At 40.4% G+C, this 27977-nt stretch overlaps 1 protein-coding gene and 1 long non-coding RNA gene across 4 annotated transcripts in view; both read right to left on the minus strand.

Moving 5' to 3' along the window:
* Positions 1–27977, minus strand: part of GRXCR1 (glutaredoxin and cysteine rich domain containing 1) — a 326824-nt gene that overhangs the window by 86928 nt on the left and 211919 nt on the right. The gene's annotated exons all lie outside the window — the stretch shown is intronic.
* LOC145518825 (uncharacterized) lies at positions 135–27906 on the minus strand. The gene is made up of 3 exons (XR_014063338.1): positions 27311–27906; positions 11122–14257; positions 135–600 (listed from the first exon to the last, which is right to left on the minus strand). It is a non-coding gene; the product is annotated as an uncharacterized LOC145518825 (long non-coding RNA).

Genomic DNA, 27977 nt, shown 5'->3' on the forward strand with positions numbered 1-27977 from the left:
TCTCCAACTGCTGCCAGCTCTCTAACACTCAGGATCACATAACTCCTTTTACATTTAGCTTTGGTCTTGGTTGTAATTTCAGGGTCAAAGGAACTGGAACAAATAAACTGCAAACAACTCTGAGGACAGAGATGCTTCATATTTCTTTAAGTCCCTGCACATAGCACAGTGCCCTGCACTCCCACTCAAAAAAAAAAAAAAATCTTGGGTTTATTCTAGAGCCACTTGTGTTGGTCCTTAACTATGTGACACAGTCCTTGCAACCTGAAGATGTTCACCTGCTGGTGATGCTGTGCCATCCAGAGAGAGACTTTGAGTCATATTTAAATTTGTCTTTATGAATTTTGAGATGCCTTTAACCTCAAGCTGCTATGCTGCTGCTGCTGCTGCTGCTGCTGCTGCTGCTAAGTCGCTTCAGTCATGGCCGATTCTGTGTGACCCCATAGATGGCAGCCCACCAGACTCCCCCGTCCCTGGGATTCTCCAGGCAAGAACACTGGAGTGGATTGCCGTTTCCTTCTCCAACGCATGAAAGTGAAAAGTGAAAGTGAAGTCGCTCAGTCTTGCCCGACTCTTCGCGACCCCATGGACTGCAGCCTGCTGTGGGTGATATCAAATCAGGAAGGATATGTCACCAACTCTTTGGTACTGACATTCCAAAAAGGACTGGAGAGTTAAAGGATTGAACTAGAATGCTCTCTGCCTATCACAGCACGGTTGTATCTCTCACTTCTAAAAGACTCCTGTCTCAGAGCAGGTACTCAGTAAATTTTAGCTGGTAGGCTGATGGAATAGCTGGATAAGAAAATGTGCATTCAATATGGTAACATACTTAAAAGGTTTCCTGAACTGTGTGGTCAGGCCACCTAAGGCGACTGTTCTTTTGCTCTCTGTACATCCCCTACTCAACCACTATCTGCCTCACCTACACTCTACTCACCTGACTGACCCTCCCTCTTAATCACAAGAGCCTAGCCTATAAATGCCTATGTACTTGTTCCAGCCCCAGCTGTAATTGTTTTCATCTTCAGATCAGAAGTATTTCCACTATGATAACTTATCAAGGGGGTGGTGAGCGACATGCCCCTCTGCTGGTTCCCATAAGCCAACCAGATGTCAATTTCTCCTATAATTGGTAACCTCCCTCACCCCCTGGTAGTGAACCCTACCACCACGTCCTGCCTGCTGTCTGCTGCACACCATGGGGTATCAATCACCCCAGGACCCTTCTTTAGACATGTAAGATCCCACAACCATTAAGCCAACGATGTCTCTGTCACTGATCCCAGGCTTTTTCTTCAGTCTTGAGGCTGGACAAGTACAGGGCTTACAGGATGGAGATCTGCATGAACACTTTCTCACCATTTGACATTTGACAAAACATTGACATGGGACTCTTTCTATCAGTTTTGACTGTGATCTAAAAGTGAAAATAAATAAGTAGGTGCCAAAAAACCCCTGTATCCTAACAGGATGTTCTCCAGAATGAGTAATCAGTGTGGTGCATGAACCAGTCACAAGACCATCATTTGGGAGCTTGTTGGAAATGCAGAATTCCAGGCTGCAACACGGACCTACTGGTCTGATCATATCCTGAGTATTAACCTAGAAAACCAACTCAATCAGTCTCTTTTGAGTACTATTGCCTATTTCAAACAGAGTTAAGTTAGAGCATTGGGATTCAAGTCCCATTTGTAAAAAAAAAAAAAAAAAAAAGAAGAAGAGCTTTGATCTGTGTTTCAGGAAGGCTGAGCTGAACATGGAATTTATCTTTACCTATATTCCACTATATTCCATGTCATCACTCAGATATAACACTTGCCACTGTTCCTACTGTTTGCTATAGAGTTTACACCAATCATGTCTTAGGCTCATAAGAAATTTTACTAGCTTGATTACCTTCTGATTACTGCTGTTATAGCAAAAGAAAAGAAAGGAAAGAATGGAGGGAAGGAATTAGCATCACTGAGTGCTTTTCTATGTACAAGGTTCTTCCATATACATTCTCTGATTACTAAGTCCATTGTAGCTCTGAGAAATCTGAGATTCAGAGAAGTAATAAATTGCATGCCTGTGGACAGCAAATAAACAAAGGAACCAAGATTTTAACCCAGACTTCGGTGACTTCACAATATTCCAATCTGAGGAAACCAATATTATATAAAAAAATGAATCTATATTTTGATCACCAGCCTTAGTATTTAACCAGTGAGAGTCAATGTTAGCACTGTGATCTGGATGCCAGAGGCTAATGAACTGTGTAGAGGGATGAAGGAGAGCGAACCTAAATGAGAACCTAATGAGAAAAGCACATGCCCAACACAAACTTCTAGATATGCAAAGTCAGGCCCACTGGTTGTTTTAGAAAAGACATTAGAAAGCTGTTAGAAGGAAGAAGCTGAAGAAAGAGGAGGAAAGGTCTGTTCTGACAGGGCAACAGTCTAGAGAAATTCCCCATGATGAAGAATGACTGATGAAATTTTAGTACAGTGAAGTATAATAAGTCGTTTTAGGTTGCTCTTTACTAGTGCAGGACTGGTCTGGAATCCCTTTCCCTCAGGCCCCAAGCTTTTAGTATTGATAACAATCTCCTCACACAAATGTCTTATGATGAAGAAATGAACAAGGGTGATGAAAGGTGATAAAGCAGGGCAGATAAAAGTGAGATATAGAATGGACATAGAATTAATGTAAAGAATCCCCTGAAATCCAAAAATCAGAGCATAGAGGTTAAGGTTCTAGATGTTGCTTGAGTTCATATCTCAGACATCCTGTCTACTGCTAGTATAGTTGACTAAGACAAAAATTGGTACTGAGAAGTGAGGTGCTGCTGTAACAAATACCTAAAAATGTAGAAATGGTTTTGGAACTGGGTAATGGTAGAGACTGGAAGAGTTTGAAGTGCACTCTAGAAAAAGTCTAGATTGCCAGGGATGGAATTATAAAGGTGATTATGATGAGAACTTAGAAAGAAAAGAGAATAACTGTAGAGAAAGAATGAATAGAGCTATAGAGCCATCTTCTCAGAGAACACTTAAGTGGTCATGAACAGAATGTTGGTAGAAATATGGATGGTAAAGGCCATTCTGAAAGTTCTTAGATGTGAATGAGGAAGATGCTATCAGACACTGGAGATAAATGCAGTCCTTGTTATAAAATGGAAAAAAAGTTGACTAAATTGTGTCTGAGTTGCAGTGGTTTTGTGAAAGGTAGAGCTTATGAACAAATGAAACCAGATACTAAGCTGAGGATATTCTAAGAAAAGTGTTGAAGAAGTGGCTTGATTTCTCTTGGCTGTTGATAGTAAAAAGCAAGAAGAAAGAAGTAAACCAAAGATGGAATTGTTAAGCAAAAGGGAAGTAGAACTTAGTCGGAAAAATTCTCAGTCTGTTCATGTTGCAAAAAGTGAGAAAGCATGTTTGGAAGAGAACACAAGGGTATGGCTGACCAACTGTTTATAAGGAGATTAGTATGAATGGAACCACCATGCACTTAACTGTCTCACAAATAGCCAGGAATAGAGATGGGATTATACCAGCAGAAACATTGCCAACTGAAACTAAGTGAAAGAGAGAAAATAGGACAAAATGGAGGAAGAATGTCGGACTTCCTAGCTCCTACAGGACTGGACCATGGAACTGTTTAGTTGAGAATACAGATTATTCTTTAAGACAAGGGAAGGGAGATGGGAATACCAGACCACCTTATCTGCCTCCTGAGAAACCTGTATGCAAGTCAAGAAGCAACAGTTAGACTAGACATGGAACAAAGGACCGGTTCCAAATCGGGAAAGGGGTACATCAAGGCTGTATATTGTCACCCTGCTTATTTAACTTATATGCAGAGTACATCACGTGAAATGTGGGGCTGGATGAAGCACAAGCTGGAATCAAGATTGCCAGGAGAAATATAAATAACCTTAGATATGCAGATGACATTACCTTCATAGCAGAAAGCAAAGAGGAACTAAAGATCCTCTTGATGAAGGTGAAAGAGGAGACTGAAAAAGCTGGCTTAAAACTCAACATTCAAAAAACTAAGATCATGGCCTCTGGTCCCATCACTTCATGGCAAATAGATGGGGAAACAATGAAAACAGTGACAGACTTTATTTTCTTGGGCTCCAAAACCACTGCAGATGGTGACTGTAGCCATAAAATAAAGACACTTGCTCCTTGGAAGAAAAGCTATGACAAACCTGGACAGAGTATTAAAAAGAAGAGACATTACTTTGCCAACAAAGGTGTGTCTTGTCAAAGCTTTGGTTTTTCCAGTAGTCATGTATAGATATGAAAGTTGGACCATAAAGACGGTTGAGCACTGAAGAATTGATTCTTTTGAACTGTAGTATTGGAGAAGACTCGAGAGTCCCTTGGACTTCAAGAAGTTCAAACCAGTCAATAATCCTAAAGGAAATCTGTCCTGAATATTCATTGGAAGGACTGATACTGAAGCTGAAGCTGCAATACTTTGGCCACATGATACAAAGAACTGACTCATTAGAAAAATCCCTGATGCTGGGAAAGATTGAAGGCAGGAGGAGAAGGGAACAACAGAAGATGAGATGGTTGGATGGCATCACTGACTGAATGTACATGAATCTGAGCAAACTCCAGGATACAGTGAAAGGCAGGGAAGCCTGGCATGTTGCAGTCCACAGGGTCATAAAGAGTCAAACACAACCGAGTGACTGAACAACAACCACCTGATATCAAAGAAGAGGACCCCAGAGGAGTCCTGGGGGCATGATTCCTACCCCAACAGAGAACCACAGCATGGTTTGGCCACTGCAGAAAGCCATGGAGTGAGCAGGGACATGCTGAGCTGTGGGGACTTGTTGCCACTTCAGTAAGTCCAGAAGGCAAACCATCAAACCAGGATTAATCATCAAAGAGGACTATTCTTAAGCCTTAAGGACTCATGGAGCTTGCCTTCATAGGTTTGGGACTTATTTGGAATCTATATTACAAGTCACCCCTTTCTTCTTCCATATTTATCCCTTTTAGAATGAGAGAGTCTATCCTATACCTGTGCTATCATTGTATTTTGGGAACACATAATTTGCTTGGTTTTACTAGATGGAAAGTATGGAGGAATTTTGTCTCAAGATGAATCATACCTCAAGATTCACCCTTAGCTGCTTGAGATGATATTTAGATAAAATTTTGGACTTTATAAAGTTGATGCTAGAATGAGTTAAGACTTTGGGAACTGTTGGGATGAAATGAATGTATTTTGCATGTGAGAATGACATGATATGGGGGAGGGGTCAAGGTAGAATGTAATGGAAAAAATTCATGTTAAAATCCTAATCTCCCAGTGTGATGGTACTAGGAAGTGGGACTTTGGGAAGGTAATTAGGTCATGAGGGTGCAGTTCTAATGAATGAGATTAATGCTCTTATATAAGGGACCCCCACAGACCTCATTGTTCTGTTGCTCCATATAAGAATACTAGAACTGCCAATGAACCAGTAAATGGGCTCTCACCAGACACAAAATCTACCTGCACATTGATCTTGAACATTGCAGTTTCCGGAACTGTGAGAAATAAATGCTGTTGTTTAAGCCATTTGCTCTATGATATTGTTTCAGCAGCCCAAATGGACAAAAACAGTGGTCTTAGATGAGTACTTGACCTTGACCTCTTTATACTTCAATTTCCTTTCTTTTAAAATGGAAATTATAGTAAAACTTGGAGTATATCCAAAGTTGAGCTCAAAGAAACTCAGAATGAGGGAAACATCAAAATAAGTTTAACTCTCTACTAGAAGTTTTTTTTAAACTTGTGAAAACCTAGAATAGAGTACTGCCATGCTGAATTACTCTTCCCTTAGGAACAATAGTAGGGCGGCTAGAAGAACTTAAAAAATGTCAGGAATGTATCTTCAAGAAGATGTGATATATATCCACAATGGAATACTACTCAGCTGTTAAAAAGAATGAAATAATGTCATTCGCAGCAATATGGATGCAACTGGAGATTATCATACTAAGTGAAGTACTAAGTACCTACTAAGTTCTTAGTACATACTAAGTTAGAAAAAGACAAATAACATATGATATCATGTATTATGAGGAATCTAAAATATGACACAAATGAACCCATCTATGAAAGAGAAACAGACTCTCAGACAGAGAACAAACTCGTGGTTGCCAACAGGGATGGGCTGGGGAAAGGATGGACTGAAAGGCTGAGGATATCAGATGCCAACTATTATATACAGAATGAATGGGCAACAAGATCCTACTGTATAGCACAGGGAACTATGTTCAAATGTGTTGTAATAAACCATAATGAAAAAGTATATACATACATATATATATATATATATATATCTTTGTTGCACAGCAGAAATTAACACATTATAAATCAACTATATTTCAAAAGATAAACAAATATTTTAAAATGTATCTTCAAGTGGCAAGAGAGAAGGTTACAACTCATTTGAAACATTTCTCTCAAGGAGATTTGAAATGTTAGGTTAAAGCAATTCATTCCATGGCAGTATTTAATGAAGCAATTAATGAGTCAGAGTGAGCTGAACTTATCCCACCCAGAGGTATTCTATATTGCAGTACTTGCTCATTTACTGTCAGAAGTGTCTAACTCAGCTTCAGCGTCTGATCTTTGGAGGTGGTGAGAATGTCTGAGGGATCAAATGAACCAGCTGCCTGTCAGTACAACCCCTCCTCCTCCACTTCTTGCCTCTGTCAAAGCAAGTGCTTTCTCTTCTCTCCGACTTGCCCTTCTACTCCACCTCATTAAACCCCTGTAAAGATGGCGGAAGGGCACAAGCCCAAATGACTCCATTTCATTTACACTGTGAAGAAGGAAATTGACTGTAAATTTTTTACATGCACGGATTCAGCATATTTTTTGAAGACATTTATATCTGAGAGTGCCATTCTAAGAACATTATTAAGGAAATTGCTGAAATAAATTACAATGATAAGCAAATTGCTGGAAAAAATAATAGAATGAAATTAGCAAAATATGGTTAATTGGTTTGCTGAGATGTATTCTTAAAATGAACCTCTAATGAGGGTGCTGATGCACTTTGTAAAATGACTATTTGCTTCTAGGATTTTATTCCAAGGTTTTCTGCATTCTTTGAGTAAAACAAAGGTGGGGCTTTATTTATGGATCTACAGTTTTCACATCCTGCTTCCATTAGCAATTTGCCCTCCCTAACGCCCTCTCAAATTCCTCACTGACCCTCTCTCTTTTGTCTAATTTTCTTCCTCCTTTCAAAACATGTAATATTTGCCTGAGTTAAAGGGGCATTCAATCTAAACAAAGGATCTGTACCTTCTTGCCATATACAACTCAAAATGTTTTTAAATATCCTCAGACATCTTTCTATGCTTTTAGAAAGAGCTCACAAACTTTTGTTTTTCACTGGGAAGGCTCACAGCAAAGTCATACAACACCGTTGATACTGGTGTACTCAGTTACTAAGGAAAGTCGCTCAGTCGTCTCCGACTCTTTGCGACCCCGTGGACTGTAGCCTGCCAGGCTCCTCCGTCCATGGGATTCTCCAGGCAAGAACACTGGAGTGGTTTGCCATTTCCTTCTCCAGGGGATCTTCCCGACCCAGGGATCGAACAAGTCGTGTCCAACTCTTTGTGATCCCGTGGACTCAGCCTGCCAAGTTCCTCTGTCTATGGGATTTTCCAGGCATGAATACTGAAATGGATTGCCATTTCATTCTCCAGGGCATCTTCCTGACCCAGGGATTGAACCTGGGTCTCCTGTTTAGAAAACAGATTCTTTACCACTATGCCACCTGAGAAGCCCTATAAACAAATTGCAAAAAGCACCTAAGGGTTTCTTCTAAAAAATGCATACTGTTTACAGGGCCACAGTGGAATTTAGATCCTTCAATAAAGCAGTCAATGTCTTGTGAAAGCATGTCAATTGTTAGACTTCCCTGACCTCCATACCTGAAAAAGCACCCTGCTCCTGCTCCTGTTGTCTACCACAACTGTCATTCCTAATCGCCTCATTTTATGGAGATGTTTTTCATAGAATTTATCACCACCTGAAGGTGCATTGTGCATTAATTTAGTTATATATTTGATTGATTATTACTTGCTTTTCAAATAGATTTAAGTTCTCAAAAGGCAGGAATTTTGGATTGTCCCTGGGGTATACCGAACTCCTAGAAACATACCTTGCATGTAACAGGTGCTTCATTTGTTTTTGCCAAGTAAAGGAAAGAAATAGAGAAAAAAGGGACAGCAGAAAATAGTGATTAGGGAAATTGGTTTTAGAGTCAGAAGGGCCTGAATTGCAACACAGGGTCATCGCTTCTGTTCCTGTTACCACTTTTGTTGTTTTAATTGTCTTTTTATTCCAGCTTCATTGAGGCATAATTGACCAAAAAACTGTTAAGATATTTAAAGTGTACAACACGATGATTTGATCTACAGTATTCATTGTGAAAGAATCCCCCTCATCGAGTTAATTAAGACATTCTATAATCTCACATATTTATCTTTTTTTAAGTGAGAAGATTTAAGTTTTTGCTTTATCTGTTCATCCATTGATGGACACTTAGCTTGTTCACATACCCTGGCTATTGAAAATAATGCTGCAATGAATATGGGAGTACAGATATCTGGTTAAGATACTGGTTTTGTTTCCTGTATATATGTTCTTAGAAGTGGAATTGCTGTATCATATGATAGTTCTATTTTTAAATTCTTGGGGAAAACATACTCCATAGTGCCTGTACCAGTTCATTGATTCTTACATGTATGAATTTGGGCAGATTATGTAAGTTCTCTGAGCATCTGTTTTCTTATACGTAAAATGGAATTGACTTTTATATCATCAACAGAGTTGTTTTAAGGATTAAACATGATAATTTAGGTAAAATCATCAATCCATCAATTATTATTCCTGGTATATTACATGTGTGTGCACACATATACACACACAGGTTTTAATATACAGTTCTTACCTTGTTTCACATAAATATTTCTAAAAGCATGACAACTGTGATGAAGTATGTCAGTAACTGAGTGCTTGATGAATTTGCAAGTAAATTATAGGATCCGATCCCTGTATCTAGAGCCTCCATAAATTAGGGTCCCTCTCAGGAATCAGATCCTCTCTCCTTGTTGCTCTCTATTGCTTGCTGCATTTTAGATCATCTAGGGAATTGCTTGTCAACTTTAGAATCACAATCAGTTGTGCAACTGGTGGCAGATAGTTTATTACTGATTATAGTTGCATTATTTATCAGTGATTTACCTTTTAATATAGAACAGAGTTCAAGGTTATCCCCATAATAACTTCATGCTTACATTCTAGCTTTCTGAAATGTTCTCCTGAGTGAGAGAAGATGCAGTGAAGGTAGCATATCAGAGGCTGTATATCACCTTCCCTCTTATACATGGAGTGATGCTTGATAAGTGAGCAATATCTATTATCTATGTTTCAGAAGGAAAAATACTGGAGCATCTTTGGAGATTTTTAGGAATTGGTGTTTGTGGGAATACTGTGTACGTGCATCGCCTAGCCTGGTGACAGATGGAGGTGCAGAAACATGGGGCGAAGCTAGAAAGAGAAGGGATTAAATTGGTAATTTGCATGTTGCCCAGACACATTTTTAAGCCAAATTACAAGTATGCTATTTGTATAACTGTGAAGTAAAAGAAAATTTCTATACACAGAAAGCAAAGATCAAGATAAATATTTGGCTAAATAGTCCTGTTTCTTTTTCCCTGGCAAAGCTACCTACTCTAATAGGAGAGGTATTTTGTCTGCATGCATATTAGGATACTGAGAGATTTTCTTATTGGCCCTGGAATGGGTCACTCAGATTGTAAACTGAGAACATAGAGCATAAATTACCTAATGAGAGGGCCCAACATCCCTCCTGGGCTTATTAAGAAACAAACAAGTTCTGCCATCCTCCAACTACCTCCCCATCCCACCTCCACCCCTCCCCTCACCTTATATGAGTAGAGGATAAAAGAGAGCTGAGGTTCATAAGCGAGACAGTGGTTAGCCTTCTCTCTAAGGACAACATTCTTCCCCTTCTACAGCCATGCCCATCCCTACAAGATGAGGGACAAAGGGACTTGCCAGTCTGAAGCCTGCAACCTCTTCTAGGTCATGTTCTGAGTACTCCAGAATTCTCTCTCCAAATGGTCCTAAGCCTGCTTTCAGAACTTACACAGACTTCTTCCCTGGGTCCATTCCCCTGAGGAACAAAAGCTCTATGCCCAAAAAGTAGCCATGGGGTGGCTGTTTGCAGTAGGTGGCAGGAGGTAAAACAGAGCTTGAACTTGTTGGCTGCAGTGACTATACACAGGGATACAAGGCCAATATCAGTGTGAAATCCAGGAAAGATAAAGATGGTAGCCTTGGGCCATGGGTAGAGAGGAGAACAAGGACATACAATGCTAACATACAACATTACAAGGAGTTCATGGACCCCACAGTCCAACTGGCCTTGAAGGTCAGTATGAAAAATGTCAATCAAAATAAGTGCATGGAATACATTTATTCAATACTTCGCTTGCTTGATGTGCAACTTCTTAGTATTTAGACATAGGATGTCTTGGATTCTATCCATACTCATGACACAGGCCCCCAAAATGTTAGGGGTACCTGGCAACAGAGGGGCACCCGGGGAAGCCAACTAGTGTTAGTCAAGAGATAAAAAAGAAACACTTGTCACCTTCTATCACTTTTCTCCTTCCTGCACCCATAGGCATGGGGACCTAGAAAAGGAAGTGGGTGAAGGGAAGGCAGGCAGGCAGTATGTTTTAGAATCTGATCACACCTCTCATCTCTCCAGGTCTTCCCAGCCCTAAGTCACATCAGCAGTGGGAGAGAGAAAATCTAAGGGTTAAATAAGAGAAAGAGAGCTTTAAGTGTAGACAAACTTGGAATCATTATTGTATTTGTCTGCCATGTTGATGAAATAAAAAAAGATTGGATGAAACATGTTTCAGACAGTGATATGAAAAAATTAAATCAGTTTACTGGTTGAATCTCATCAAGTTCAGACTATTCAATGAACAGTTTGGTGATGATTGAGTGTGCAGCTACAGGTTTCTCTGTGTACCAATGCCCCACCCCAAATGCTCAGGAGAAAGTTACCTGCAGCCCTTTGTCAAAGTGTTTCCTGTGTGGCTCTTCAGTACCCAGAGGCAGGATATGGTTCTGAATTTCCAAATTTAGAAGATCTTTAGAAAAACAATCTAGAAATGAGTAAAAGTAGGGATGTTGGTACAAATGAGCTTTGTGTTGAAAGTATTCATTTTCTGGGATAGAGATTTAAAAGGAAATTATTACAACCCCGTAGTGAATGATAACCCCACAGTGAAGTGAGCTAGGAATAATTTATTGGCCTCTGCTTACTAAGAAAGATGGAAGAAGAAAAACCAGAGAGAAAGGGTTAAGAATTTCAGAGAGAACTCTTCAGTTCTTCATAATATTAGGTATGAATTCCATCAGGATTAGTGGAACAGCTCAGTATGAGAAATGAGAGAAGAGTGAAAAGTGTTAGATTATCTGAAAAAATTTTAAAGACATTTTCTAAGCAGTAAAGGAGAGGGAAAAAGGAAGGCAGAGAAGGAAGGAGGGAGGAGGGGAGAGAGGGAATCTTAAATCCTGCAGGATTTATTCAGTTGGACAGAGGGGACGCCATCCTGTGCACTGCGTGGAGCTGTGATTTGAAGCAGAACCTCTGCGCCCTGTTCCTGGATGCTCTGCACATACCATGTTGACACATGCTCCAGGCTTCAGCGTCTCTCAACATGATACACTGCTCTTTGCTATTTCTATGTGACACCTTGTCCCAACATATATTTCATAATTTCATAATTGACTTTGAAAGTCATTGTTCCTGATGTATGCATTAAGTACAGATGGCAGGGGTAGCCAATTAATTTCTCGCACTAATTCATCATAAGCTGTAAAAGAAAAAAAACTTCTTGGCTGAATGGGCAAGTGTATGATTAGACATGTTCAAGAGTTCTCTTCAGTTGAGATGCTCAGTGCTTCTGCCCCAACCTCCCCCTTCACCTTTCCAACACTGCTGACTTCATGAGAAGCAGCTACTTCTAGAAATGTTTGCCTCTGTTCCCACTGTCCTATGATAAACTCCCTCGGCAGTGAAGCAGAAGGACACCCTATAGAAGAGCTCTGCTAGTGGACGGTCAGCAGTGCAAACTTCCGCCCACTCCCCAGACGTGAGCCAGACTTGTTACTTGCCTCTCTGAGGTCCAGGGTCCATTCCCTTGTGCCACAAAGGCTGCAGTGCCTTCCAAAGAGCATAGAAGATGAAGGTATACATAATTCTACATATTCCATATCTTTTATGGCAAATCACATAGTAGGATTCATTAGACTCCTTGGAAGATATAGAAATCAGCTGATAGATTTCCAAATCAGTAATATAAATGGAAAGGAACACTTACAGAAATTTTCATCTCTAGAAATTAAAATTTTAAGCTCCAGATAGAAAATAAACAATGAGTTCTGGGATTTTTTTGGGGGGGGACCCAGTATGTGACATGGAAAGAACCTGGAAAAGACCCTGATGCTGGGAAAGATTGAAGGCAGGAGAGGGGGACAACAGAGGATGAGATGGTTGGATGGCATCCCTGACTCGATGGACATGAGTTTGAGCAAGCTCTGGGAGCTGGTGATGGACAGGGAGGCCTGGTGTGCTGCAGTCCATGGGATCGCAAAAAGTTGGACATGACTGAGCGACTGAACTCATGTGACATGTTCTTGGAAATGGCCTTGTGCCTGCCAGTGAAGCGTATTCTAAAGGATCCAGTGAGAACAACCAAGAAAACATGATTTAGTCAGTTTCTCTGTCGTCCAAATGTATTATTTTCATATTCTATTGAGCTTTCAATTCTGAAGGCACTAATGGCTAAGAGGTCCAAAACTTTCTATGTTGGTATCACAGACTTATGTTCTGTGTTTGGAATCCAGATTTATCCCTGAAAAGGGATGAAAATTCTACAGTGCACTTTTATTAAATGGAAAAACAAAAGCAAATGGCACACTTTAAAAATACCATGTTTAATAAAGGAGACTAAGAAGCTGGCTCAGGACCCCAAATCCACATGCCTATGGAAGATAAGCAGGCAACATAAACAAGAGGGACTTAGGCCAAGCATGAGAAAACAACAGAGTAGATATGATAACACCAAGGACCCCTGGACTTGGAATTAAGGAGATAATAAAAAGCATTAAAGACAGAGGCATGATGGAAGATGCAATTCTGTCTGACAGGCCAACCACTACACAGCTCTAGCTGATATCGCAAGAGGAAATGCGAACCCAGATTTGTCAAGACATGCCCCTGATATAGACTGATGTAAAATCTTCTGATTTTAAAATAATTGAAGCTAATACAGGCTGTCTTTAACTCAAAACATTATTAAATCATTATGATAGCTATTATTAAAATGACAGCCAGCAGAGCTCCTAGATTGAGCCTTAGATTCACCCTCAGATTTAGCATGTAGACCAAAGGGGAGAGTTTTCTAGTACTTTATTTATGTGAGTAAACCAAGACACCTATTGGAAAAGAACTCATGTATCAGAAGAGAGGTGATCAAGCACAAGAACTTGTTACAAAATCAATGACAGGTAGCAGAGATGGGAACAAGTATCCTTTCGGTTGTCACCCTCTTCTTCAAACAACAGAGCACATCGGTGCAGAACCCATGGGTACTTTCAAGGGCAGAGGCAGGGGGTGTTAGGAGCCCCCACAACAGTGGGAGGCAGAATATGGAGCTAGGAATGTAGAGGAGAGAATGGAGGGATACCATAAAGTCACTGGCCAGGTCTAGTCCTCTGCAGCATGACTTTTCAAACAGTAATTTGCAAAGGAATCACCAGGGCTATTGTTAAAATGCCATTCTGACTTAGTAGGTCTGGCTGTGGCCCCTAAATCCTCTGTTTCTAACAAACTTCCAGGTGATGCTGAGGCTGCTGGTTCTTAGATGACATGTTGAGAAGCAAGGAGTCCTTTGACCCGGGGATTTTAGTGCCTCAGGGAAAAAGAGAAAACTTGGTTAAAACTAGAGTTGCTCGAGAAATATATGATTGCAGGGACTTGCCTGGTGATCCATTGGTTAAGAATCCACCTTCCAACACAGGGGATGCAAGACTGATCCCTCGTCAGGGAATAAGATCCCACATGCCACCAGACAACTAAGTCTGCATGTCACAACTAGGGAGAGAAACTCACCGCAATGAAGACCCAGCACAGCTGAAAAAAAAAAAAAAGGAATACACGACTGTGATTCTAGGTTCACCCCTTCATGAAAGTGAGGCTGGTGTGGCAAGGGAGACACCACCAGAGGAGTTTTGAGAAATATTTTATGCATATAAGGGCTTCCCTGGTGGCTCAGATGGTATAGAATCTGCCTGCAATGCAGGAGATCCAAATTCGATCCCTGGGTTGGTAAGATCCCCTGGAGAAAAGAATGGCTACCCACTCCAGTATTCTTGTCTAGAGAATTCCATGGATAGAGGAGCCTGGCAGGCTACAGTCCATAGGGTCTCAAAGAGTCCATCAGCGACTAACACTTTCACTTTATGCATATAAAGTATGTTAGTCACTCAGTCGTGTCGGACTCTGTGTGACCCTATCAACTATAGCTCACCAGGTTCCTCTGTCCACGGGATTCTCTAAGCAAGAATCCTGGAGTGGGTTGCCATGTCCTTCTCCTTATGCAGATAAAACTGATTCCAAACCACTGTACCTTCAGATACAATTGTGTGTTGGCTGGACTGGAATCTTAAAATGCCTATTCACCAGTTAGGTTCCACATTAGATCTCATAATATTGCAAAACTAAAGATTAAGGTGAACAGTTTGTGGGTTTCCTTTCTTCCTATCATTATGTCTAATTCTTACTTTGCTCCCTATTAGAGACTATGGTGTATGCTTCATAATCCCAGTTGATCCTTTTCTGCCCAGAAATACTAAGGTAGGTTTTATGCTTAGCAAAACTTCTTTCACCATGAAATTCATTCACTCTAGGAAGCTCTTATCTAAGAAGCCCTCTGTACCTCCTTCATCCTGACTGGCCGCCTGTTTTAGAGACTATTTAATTAAAGTGAGTGCCAGTGGCTCCATTTGTCATTCCCCATGTAAGTGAAAAGAATCATAAAGTCATGAGTCGCTGCCCATGAAGTCCTGGCTGGTGAGTCCCAGCTGAGCTGCAGACATACAGCATTTTCATTGGTAGTTTTTCCAACCCTTCATTTGCAATTAATCACTCTGCAGGGGCAGTCTGCCTGGGACAATAAAACAATTTTCATTCATCAGCAGTGAGCGTGAGATTAATGAAAGCCACAAGCTCATTAGAATGAAACACTAAGCTTTCATTTGTGCTATCAATACTTGAGGAAATGGAATACTTTTTTTTCTTCTCTATATATTTCTGCTTTCAGCAATAAAATCAGATTAGACTTTTATAAATGCCACAGATTACACTTTTGACTATTCATATATGTATCTAAGATATATACAATATGGCTATATATTATATTTGATGTATACTATATGTAAGAAAAAATGGCAAATGTATCAACAGCCTGTGAAAGCAATGCATAAAAGCACATTACAAAAGCCATCCTCCTATCAGTATTCATTTTAAGGGAGTAATTATTTGCCTGGTTTCCTCCCAAGCTGCCTTCTTTGACCCTAAAACAATGACACACCATTAAAGTGAAAGACAGTCAGGAGATGAAGCAGAAACTCCTATTTTCACAGTTTTCATCAGCACATACATCAGTTCATTGAAAATCTTTAATTAAATTTTAAATACACTGGAGACTGAGAGTGCCCTGAATATGACAAACAGCAGAAGACCTTAGATCTCAAAAGTCCTTGTCAGTGCTCAGATAAGGATGGTTTCCTGAATCCAAATCACTCTACACATCCTTCCCACAAAACTAATGTCAACAAGGAACAAACAAATACCATACATGCTCCATACATTCAGCATCACTAGGAAGGAGAGAAGAGCATGAGCTTCAAATCAATGCAAATTATAATAGTGCTCCCTCCTTCTACCATCATCATTAGCTTTGTCCACCAAAAAAAAAAAAAAACCCACACGTAGTGATGTACCAGCAGCAGTGAGCAAATCCACCACCCAGATTTTGGTTTCCAAATACCATTCTGCACTGAAAGGTACCAGAGCTCTTTGGAGAAATGATCGATTCTTGAGATGTGCAGGAAAAGTTAGCCTAGAACATCTTGTGCCACAAGTAAGGAAATGCTCAAAAGATTGATGGAGGCATGTCAAAAAGACACCAGCATCACTTTTAAGATGCTCCCACTAACCAAAACTGGAACGTTTAAAGTATCAAAAAAAAAAAACATTGGTAGATTATAACTCAATGATCAGAATCCATGAGGCTACATACTGATATAAATAGATAAATAAATGAATCCATAACAAAGGAGAAACAGTCTTCCTTACAGGAAAATACTGGCCAATCACTGTAGGGAAAAAAAATATCATTTTGCAAACATAATTCTGCAAATTAATGCAGGCAAATATCATCATTGGGTGCTTAATCTTGGGTGTAGAAGTTTGATGAAGAACAAGAGAATCACATAGCCTTAAGTACCTCCCAACAACTTATTTAGCAAGTAAAGTGGGGAAAATGACTAAGCAGTTGAGAAATTAGAAAACACCATCATAAAGTGATCAAGATTAATATCACTCTTAGGGGAAAATGAATAACATGTACCTTCAGATATGATATTTTATCACTTAAATAACATCCCAGCCAAAAATGTGTAACTTGAGGAAACATCAAAGAAACCCAAATTAAGAGATATTTTATTAAACAACTGGCATATATTTTTCAAAATGTCAGTGGCACAAAAGACCAAAAAAGGCTGAAGAACTATTATCTTAAAAATGACAAATTTTATTTGCTACGTATTCAGATCATTACTACGTTTCAGCTTCTGTAGTTTTTCCTGGCATTCATAGCTTACTTTCTTCCCTCTGGCTTTTGGTGCCTGTACCTCTCAGGTGGCCCTCTTTAAGCAGGAGGACTTTTCTTGACTACCATTTATTCTGTTAATCCAATCTGAACCAATAGCTCTCTGGATCTGCTGAAGACTTTCATCCTGGAATCTTCCTTTACTGCTCTCCTGAGTGGGATCCAGTATTTCTTAAATTCCAAATCTTCTCATCTCTTGGTTTGTATCTTTATTTTTCACAAAAGTACATGCTTAAGTAACATTACTCTTCTGAAATGATGTGAGCAAGGTTAACTCTCTTGAACTCTGAACATGAGGAAATATTTTTGTTCTAGGCTTATACTTTTATACTGGCTTCCCTCCTAGCTCAGTCAGTAAAGAATCTGCCTGCAATGCAGGAGACATGGGTTCAATTCCTGGGTTGGGAAGATCCCCTGGAGAAGGAAATGGCAACCCACTCCAGTATTCTTGCCTGGAGAATCCCATGGACAGAGGAACGTGGCAGGCTACAGTCCATGGGGTCGCAAGAGTCGGACACGACTGAGTGACTTTCACTACTAGTATTATACTTGATTAGTGGAATTATACAGGTGTAGGATTGGGAGTAGAATTATCCGTTGGCTGCAATTTGATTTATCTGTTCAAAATAATTTTTTCTAAGAGATGTCCAATCAAATGGCATTGCAAATTTAGGTTTAGATGTGCCCCAACTCAATGTTCCAAGCAGTATTGTGTTGTATTATTCAGTCCCTAAGTTGTGTCCAACTCTTTGTGACCACATAAACTGCAGCCCACCAGGCTTCCCTGTCCTTCTCTATTTCTCAGAGTTTGCTAAAACTCATGTCCATTGAGTCAGTGATGCCATCCAACCATTTCATCCTCTGTTGCCCCCTTCTCCTTTTGTTTTCACCTTTCCCAGTATCAGGGTCTTTTCCAGTGAGTCAGCTCTTTGCATCAGGTGGCCAAAGCATAGGGACTTCAGCTTCAGCATCAGTCCTTTCAATGAATATTCAGGGTTGATTTCCTTTAGGATTGACTGGTTTGATCTCCTTGATGTCCCAGGGACTAACAAGGGTCTTCTCCAGCACTACAATTCGAAAGTATCAATTCTTCAGCGCTTACGGCAACCCACTCCAGTATTCCTGCCTGGAGAATTCTGTGGACAGAGAAGCCTGGCAGGCTCCAGTCCATGGGGTCGCAATGAGTTGGACACGACTGAAGAACTAACACACAACCTTCTTTATGGTCCAACTCTCACATCTGTACATGACTACTGGGAAAACCATAGCTTTGACTAGATGGACCTTTGTCAGTAAAGTGGGCTATGTTTTTTAATACACTATCTAGGTCTATCAAAGCTTTCCCTCCAAGAAGCAAAGGTCTGTTAATTTTATGGTTGCAATCCATCTGAAGTGATTTTGGAGCCCCCAAAAATAGAGTCTGTCACTGTTTCCACTGTCTCCCCATCTATTTGCCATGAAGTGATGAGAACAGATAACATGATCTTAGTTTTCTGAACGTTGAGTTTTAAGCCAACTTTTTCACTCTCCTCTTTCACTATTATCAAGAGGCTTTTTAGTTCTTCTTCGCTTTCTGCCATAAGGGTGATGTCATCTGCATGTCTGAGGTTATTGATATTTCTCCCAGCAATCTTGATTCCAGCTGGTGCTTCATCCAGTCTAACATTTCTCATGATGTACTCTGCATATAAGTTAAATAAGCATGGTGACAATATACAACCTTGACATACTCCTTTCCCGATTTAGAACCAGTTTCTTGTTCCATGACCAGTTCTAACTGTTTCTTCTTGACCTGCATACAGATTTCTCAGGAGGCAGGTAAGGTGGTATGGTATTCCCATCTCTTGAAAAATTTTCCACGGTTTGTTGTGATCCACACAGTCAATGGCTTTGGCATAGTCAATAAAGCAGAAGTGGATGTTTTTCTGGAACTTTCTTGCTTTTTCAATGATCCAACGGATGTTGGCAATTTGATCTCTGGTTCCTCTGCCTTTTCTAAATCCAACTTGAACATCTGGAAGTTCACAATTCATGTCCTGTTGAAGCCTGGGTTGGAGAACTTTGAGCATTACTTTGCTAGTGTGTGAAATTAGTGCAATTGTGTGGTAGGTTGTGCATTCTTTGGCAATGGAATGAAAACTGACCTTTTCTAGTCCTGTGGCCACTGCTGGGTTTCCTAAATTTGCTCACATATTGAGTGTAGCACTTTTCACAACATCATTTTAGGGTTTGAAATAGCTCAACTAGAATTCCATCACTTCCACTAGCTTTGTTCGTAGTGATGCTTCCTAAGGCCCACTTGACTTTGCATTCCAGGATGTGTGGCTCTAGGTGAATAATCACACCATCATTGATTATTTGGGTCATGAAGATTTTTTTTTTGTATTCACATGAAGTACACTGCATTAAATAAACAGAGTGACAATATACAGCCTTGATGTACTCCTTTCCCAATTTTGAACCAGTCTGTTGTTCCATATCTGATTCTAAATGTTGCTTTTTGACCTACATACAGGTTTCACAGGAGGCAGGTAAGGTGGTTTGGTATTCCCAGCTCTTTAAGAATTCTACACAGGCAAAGGCTTTTGCATAGTCAATGTGGCAGAAATAGATGTTTTTCTGCAATTCGCTTGCTCTCTCTATGATCCAACAGATGTTGGCAATTTGATCTCTGGTTCCACTGCCTTTTCTAAATCCAGCTTCAACACCTGAAGGTCCTAGGTTCATATACTATTGAAGCCTAGCTGGAAGGATTTTGACCATTACCTTGCTAGCATGAGAAATGAGTACAGTTATGTGGTAGTTTAAACATTCTTTGGCATTGACCTTTTCTGGGGTTGGAATGAAAAACTGACCTTTACCGGTCCTGTATCCACTGCTGAGTTTTCTAAATTTGCTGGCATATTGAGTGCAGCACTTTCACAGCATCATCTTTTAGGATTTGAAATAGCTCAGCTGGAATCCCATCACTTCCACTAGCTTTGTTCTTAGTATTGCTTCCTAAGACCTACTTGAATTCACACTCCAGGATGTCTGACTCTGGGTGAGTGATCATACCATCGTGGTTATCTGGGTCACTAATACCTTTTCACATAGTTCTTCTGTGATTCTTGCCACCTCTTCTTAATCTCTTCTGCTTCTGTTAGGCACTTACCATTTCCATCCTTTACTGTACCTATCTTTGCATGAAGTGTTCCTTTGGTATCTACAATTTTCTTGAAGATATCTCTAGTCTTTCTCATTCTGTTGTTTTCCTCTGTTTTGTTGCACTGCTCACTTAAGAAGGCTTTCTTATCTCTCCTTGCTATTCTCTGCAACTCTACATTCATTTGGGTATATCTTTCCCTTTCTCCTTTGCCTTTTGTTTCTCTTCTCTCAGTTATTTGTAAGGCCTCCTTAGACAACAGTTTTGCATTCTTGCATTTCTTTTTCTTTGGTATGGTTTTGATCACCGCCTCCTGTACAATGTTGCAAACCTCCACTCACAGTTTTTCAGGCAGACTGTTCTCCAGATCCAATCCCTTGAATCCATTTGTCACTTCTGCTGTATAATCATAGGGATTTGATTTAGGTCACACATGAATGGTCTAGAGATTTTCCCTATTTTCTTCACTTTAAGTTTGAATTTTGTAAGAAGGAGCTCATGATCTGATACACAATCAGCTTCAGGTCTTGTTTTTGATGACTGTATAGAGCTTCTCCATCTTCAGCTGCCTATACATATGTATAAATATATATATATATAGGTGTATATCTATATATATTTTATATATATGTGTATATAAATATACCATACATAGCAATGTATATCAGAGACCTATTTGGATACTTACCTCACTGCTTTCAAAATACATCAATGTTTTAACTTATTTGGAATGGACTTAGATTAGATTTTCTTTTTAGGTAAAAGCAAGGCATCACCAAATCAAAATGCACTCATTCTTTTAGTCCTCAGGTACCTAGAGAGCATTTATTATACAGTCAAGTACTGTGTTAGGTACTCAGGATATGGAAATTTAAAATACAGTCCCTTATAAACCCATGTGGAAGGCTGGGTAGTAAACAAATTTGGGTGTTAGAGTTAGTGTTGTAGTAAGAGATATAATAAGGATATTTCAAGAACTACAGAAGCATTTAGCACTAACTAGGGGGAACCATGGAAGCTTCCAGGAAAAAGTCACATCTGATGTTAGCTGAAAAGATTGTGTTAACTAAGAGAAAAAAGTGGCAGCATTTCAAGAAAAGAAATGAATATACACCAAAAAAAAAAAAAATCAGGTTATATTAAACAAAAAGGTCTGATTAAGATACCTGTATTGGTGTGCACAGGCTGTAAGGAGAACATGTCCAGGGAAGAGACAGGAGGAGTAAAAGGGGAAATCACAGAGAGCTTTACATGTCATGTGTGTCAGCAGACTTTTGTGTTCCACCCCACAATCATGGCTTCAGGAAACAGCTCCATATGAGTGTCAAGTCCTTTTGTACTGACAGAAACTCACTGCAAGTTTGTGTCACACATCTTTTGCTTTCTGCCCTAGGTTTTCTCCAACTCCTCAGTGAGAGGCACTGGAGGAAGACCATCCAGCTCTTAGGTGTTACAACACAGAAGTGTGTGCATGGACAGGGTGGGGGGACATGTAAACTTCTTGGGGCAACCCTCACCAAAGGGGAAAAGTTCACAAATGCTTACCCTTATGGCTGGTGTGGACTCTGAAAGGTTTATAGACAATCCCAAGACGGCCCCAGTGGGATCTGGGATGGAAGGAACCCTAGTTTCCCATGACAGTGACTAAGGCATCTCCATATTGACTTTATCTCCTTCCCTCCCCCATATTCCCCAATCTCTCCCTTCTGCCCTAAGATTACTCCCAAAAAACTACCCACACATGGACCCTTATTTTACACTCTGATTTTGAGAGGAACTCAGGCTCATATCCCAGGCTGAGAAGTTTTATACATAAATGCTACAGAAAACAATTTGCTTACATTTAGCAAGGGAGTAACATGATTAAATTTTTAGTTCCATGAGGAAATGATCAGCCAAAGGCAAGCCTGGGGGCTGGAAAACAAAATAGGAAGAATTTCTTCATGTCTATTGCAACATAAGCTTACTAAGCAATCCCCAGAAGCAAATGGGTTTTTTAATGAGAAAACAACACTAATGACCTTAAAAAATGGCTAACCAGATGGCACTTTCTGATTGCATTTTAGGAAAAGGAAAATGCGCTAGCTCTGGCTCCAGGAAAAAATGACTAATTAGTTAAGAGTTTGGATTTCCGGGTTCTCTTGCTGTTAACCTTCTCCTATTTTGCAATTCCTTTAAAAGAGCTTTTAGTAGCCATGATCTACTGGTAAACTACTTCCAGGGGAGGGAAAAAAGCACTAATTTGTAGTATTTGCTGATCTCTGTGCTAGGAACACTCCCACCATGGTCAGTTTCTAACTGCAAAGGTTTTGACAACCAACTTGAAGATTTTATGAATACTTAACCATCTTCTTCCCACCACATCACTGCCACTTCCCACAGGAAAGGTCTCAGGCTACTCAGAATTCTCACAACCAACTTCCTTTCTATCAATATGGAACTGCTTTCCAACGCAGTACTATAGTGAGAGATCCCAGTATCCTGAATTTTGATCCCTTCCTCACTCAGCATCATTCCTCCACTATCTCCAGATATCACTGTATGTTTCCAGGGTGTAGTGGATGCTGTGGGGTCTATCCCTGACTCTCCGTTCCCTTCACCATTCTGGTACTCTCTCTCTGTTGTCATGAGTGGTGGCTGCAAACTGTTCTCAGCTTCCTCTCCCTCTAGACAAAGAATTACTCCCTTCGTCTAGGAGACTTGGGTGGGAGGGCAATTATGGACATTACCCAGAACCACATACTGGCCCACCAGTATTAACAGCTCATCTAAGTAAGACATGATGAGCAAAGAATACTAAGTGCCTGACTCTAAGACACATATTCTCCAGAGTGTGGGAGAAAATCCCGATAAAGATCCAAGAATTTGCAACTCCTGATGAATTATTTAGGAGTCTGGTGGTCTGGGGCATGCTGGAACTTCCCCTCAAATGGAAAGGATGAGCTATTGTATTTTGCACCTTTTTATTTTTTTGGCCACACCACACAGAATGTAGGATCTTAGTTCTCCAACCAGGGATCCACCATGCTCCCCCTGCACTAGAAGCACAGTCTTACCACTGGACTGCCAGGGAAATCCCTGTACCCTCTGCCTCTAAGTAAAAAGTGCAGTGCTGGATGGGGTTAGAAGACACACATCCATTTATAAGTGGTGCAGAAGGTTGCCAGTCTTACAGTAAGGCTCACAAAAAGAAGGGCTTTGCAACAGCTACAGGCCAAAGTACAAGTAGCCCTGAAGTGCCCAGCAGATCCCATGTTACTAGAGGTGTCTGAAGTGGACAAGGACACTCTGTCAAATCTCTGGCCAGGAAAGACATAGCAGCAACCTCTAGGTTCTGGATCAAAACCATGCTGTCTGCAGAAGAAACTACAGAGTATTTGAAAAGCAGCTTCTGGCATGGCCTGGCCCCTGGTAGAAACTGAGCATTTACCCTTCTAGATTGATATAATTAGTCTGGATGTATATTATTTTATAGATATATACTGTCACAACCACAGAATCATTTAAGATTGAGTAGGTCTAGTAACAATTCGTCAGAAAATGAAAGCGATTCTTCAGAAAATGGAATAAGATCAGGCTCATGCAGGTTCAGAAGGCTCAAATAAGCTACTTGAATAGGAAGGAACACGGGCCCTACCATATACCACATCATCCAGAACCAGATAGAGCTATAGAATAGCAGCTTGAAAGGATAGATGATGCATCAGCTTGGTGATGACACCTTGTGGGAAAGGGTATCATTCTTCAGGATGCCAATTACACCTTAAGCCAATGATCATTATAAGATGCTATATTGCCAATATCTAGAATTCATGGGTCCAGGAACCAATGGGGAGATATAAGAATGATCCCATTCACCATCACTTACAGTGACTGACTTGTGCTTTCCATTCCTACAACTTTAGCCATCATTAATCCCTTGGTGCCAAAAGGGGATACTTTCACTAAACAGCATAGGACAGGGCCCATTAAACTTAAAGCTACAGCTGATATGTGGTTACCTTGGGCTCATTATAACAGTAATCCAGCTGTCATAAAAAAGAGCTATCACACTGGATGGGGTAATTGACCCTGACTGTCAAAGGGATAAACTGCTGCTATATATTAGGGACAGATAAAAATCAGTTTGGTGCTCAGGTGCCACTCTTGGTACTCACTTGGTTTTAAATGTAAATGGGCAAGTACAGCAATCACTGCCTGATGAGGGTACCAATCACCAGAGGCTCAGAATCCCCTGGGACTGAGAATACAGGGCGCTCAACCATGCAAGCTATGATTGTGCTAGTTAAGAGGAGGAGGTCTACAGTGGAAAGTAAGAGAGGGATAAAACAAAAATCACTCTAAGACCAGCTACAGTGTGGGGGTTATAATTTATCCCACTAACTCCCCCACTAACTGGGGCATGGCTGTGCCTGGATGGAATAAATTCCATGGGAGAAGCAAGTAAGTCTGAACAATGCAAGAAGTGGACTGGAGTGGATGCTCCAGGTTTCCCCCAAAATGTTGGGTCACCCACCACCACCACCCCCAGCCACTGTGAATATTGCCTGCTAAAAGCTCACAACTTCCCCTTTCTCTGGATCAATGTTTCAGCAGAATGGATGATGCCTTTTTACTACGGACATATATATACACACATAGACACCCAACAGCCAATGACAGACAACACAGGCATGACAAACGCCAGCCCCTTCCTGAAGACAGGGACAAATCCATGGTATAAGTTGTATTCCAAGCATTCAGGCTGAAGCTGGTCTCTAGACAAGATCACTTCTTTGCTTAGCTTTCTTGCCACCCTAAACTGTTCCCTCCATCCCTTTTCTTCTGAGAGTGTTCCCTCGATAAATCACTTATCTCAAGAATCCAATCACAGGTTCTCCTTCAAGGAAACTTCGACTTAAGACAAAGGAGATCTCTGGAGTAAGAAAAATAATGGAAAAATTTCAGATAGCAGATCAAAACAAAGGTCAAAATATTTGAGAGCAAATGTTTTTTCATTGCTCTTTCATCATATCAGGATGTTGTCAGCTTATATCACGTAAAATAAATTAATATCTGACTTCCAAATTTGCTATAAGGGTTGAAGAAACAGTATTATAAGAAACGTGTGTGTGTGTGTATGCTCGGTCATTTCCCCATGGACTTTGCAACCCCATGGACTGTAGCCTGCCAGGCTCCTCTGTCCATGGAATTCTCCAGGCAAGAATACTGGAGTGGGTTGTCATTTCCTACTCCAGGGGATCTTCCCCACCCAGGGAATGAACCCACGTCTCTTGAGTCTCCTGCATTGGCAGGCAGATTCTTTACCACTGCTCCACCTGGGGAGCCCATAAGAAAGGTACCTAAGTTAATTTCTGTGTGTGCAGGCATTCAAAAAAGGATTGCTCTCATTTTTAATGCCAATCGAATTTGCTTAAATAATTTTTTTAAAGCTTGTTTATGACTAGTGAAATCTGGAAAGCAGCAGCAGCAAGCTAAGAGGCTTGCTGAGAGAGGTCTGCCCTGCTCTGCTTGCAGAGAGCTGCTCTCTCATTGTTGACCTCAAATGGGAAGTGAGTCCCCCTCCCTGCCTGTGGAGCCCTGAGGGGATGCTTCCAAGGCAGATGTGGAGGAGGAAGCTGTGGGAAGCTTCCCTGTGACTCTGTAGTCACTGTGTTTTGTATTTTATTTTGTTTCTGATTTAATGAAGGCAAGCAGAAGGGAAAAAATAAAGCCATATGCACTGTATAGGAGAAGTTCATTTCTGTTTCAGGCAGCTCAGCTTAGGTCAAGTGTGACTGGCATGCACCTTTTTAAAATTACACAATCACACAACGAAGGAAACTATAAGCAAGGTGAAAAGACAGCCTTCAGAATGGGAGAAAATAATAGCAAACAAAGTAGCTGACAAAGAATTAATCTCAAAAATATACAAGCAACTCTTGCAACTCAATTCCAGAAAATTAAACGACCCAATCAAAAAATGGGCCAAAGAACTAAACAGACATTTCTCCAAAGAAAACACACAGATGGCTAACAAACACATGAAAAGATGCTCAACATCACTCATTATCAGAGAAGTGCAAATCAAAACCACAATGAGGTACCACTTCACGCCAGTCAGAATGGCTGCTATCCAAAGTCTACAAACAATGAATGCTGGAGAGGGTATGAAGAAAGGGAACCCTCTTACACTGTTGGTGGGAATGCAAACTAGTACAGCCACTATGGAGAACAGTGTGGAGATTCCTTAAAAAACTGGGAATAGAACTGCCATATGACCCAGCAATCCCACTGCTGGGCATACACACCGAGGAAACCAGAATTGAAAGAGACATGTGTACCCCAATATTCATCACAGCACTGTTTATAATAGCCAGAACACGAAAACAACCTAGATGTCCATCAGCAGACGAATGGATAAGAAAGCTGTGGTACATATACACAATGGAATATTACTCAGCCATTAAAAAGAACACATTTGAATCAGTTCTAATGAGGTGGATGAAACTGGATCCTATTATACAGAGTGAAGTAAGCCAGAAAGAAAAACACCAATACAGTATACTAATGCATATATATGGAATTTGGAAAGATGGTAACAATAACCCTATATGAGAGACAGCAAAAGAGACACAGATGTATAGAACAGACTTTTGGATTCTGTGGGAGAGGGCAAGGGTGGGATGATTTGGGAGAATGGCATTGAAACATGTATAGTAACATATGTGAAACGGATCGCCAGTCCAGGTTCGATGCATGAGACAGGGTGCTTGGGGCTAGTGCACTGGGATAACCCAGAGGGATGGGATGGGGAGGGTGGTGGGAGGGGGGTTCAGGATGGGGAACACATGTATACCCATGGAGGATTCATGTCAATGTATGGCAAAACCACTACAATATTGTAAAGTAATTAGCCTCCAATTAAAATAAATAAATTTATATTTTTAAAAAAAAGAATGGAGGAAAGATATTGGATAGTCATACTATTATAATAATTATGATAATAAAGAATAAATATGGAATGCATTAAATGCCTAAAAATAAAAAAATAAAAAATCCTGAAAAAAAATAAAATAAAATTACACAATCAGGCCCTACTCTAGATATAATAGATAAGTAATATACTTAGATGTTTATGGCTATGAGTTAATAATAAGTTGTTTACCATTCCCTCATGTCATTTGATGTTCGATGGCGTCACTGACGCAATGGACATAAACTTGGGCAATCTTTGGGAGTGGTGAGGGAAAGAGAGGCCTGGGGTGCTGCAGTCCATGGGGTCACAAAGAGTTGGACATGACTGGATGAACAACAACATGTCATTTGAGGTTTCTGAAGTTCTAGAATTAGAATAATGAAAGCCATCTGGTAAAAAGTTTGAAAAAATTTTTTAAAAATGTAAAAAGCAACAAGAAAAAGGTCTAGGCCTGAGAAAACAGGTATGGCAGCCAGAAATCAAAAGGAATGGATCCTGAAAAACTATTAAGAAATGAACTTGAAAAGACAGGAAAAAACAAGGACAGGTAAAAACAATGTACACAGATTATACTATAAGATCACTATTAAAATGCTTCTGTATGGTCCAATGTGAGTTAAATTGTATAAAGTAAAAATTAAGTCATATCACGGTTCTGGATGGAACTGGATGGCTGGATGGCATCACTGATTCAATGGATACGGGCTTGGGCAAACTCCAGGAGATGGTGAGGGACAGAGAGGACTGCCATGCTGCAGTTCATGAGGTCATAAAGAGTCCAACACTACTGAGAGACTGAACAACAACAATCAGAGTTCTTGGGTAATGGTGTGGCAGGGTGGCTTGCTTACCCAAC

Source organism: Giraffa tippelskirchi, chromosome 1 (genome assembly GCF_054371585.1).
Source record: "Giraffa tippelskirchi isolate mGirTip1 chromosome 1, T2T-mGirTip1v1.2.pri, whole genome shotgun sequence".
In the NCBI taxonomy this organism is placed as follows: Eukaryota; Metazoa; Chordata; class Mammalia; order Artiodactyla; family Giraffidae; genus Giraffa; species Giraffa tippelskirchi.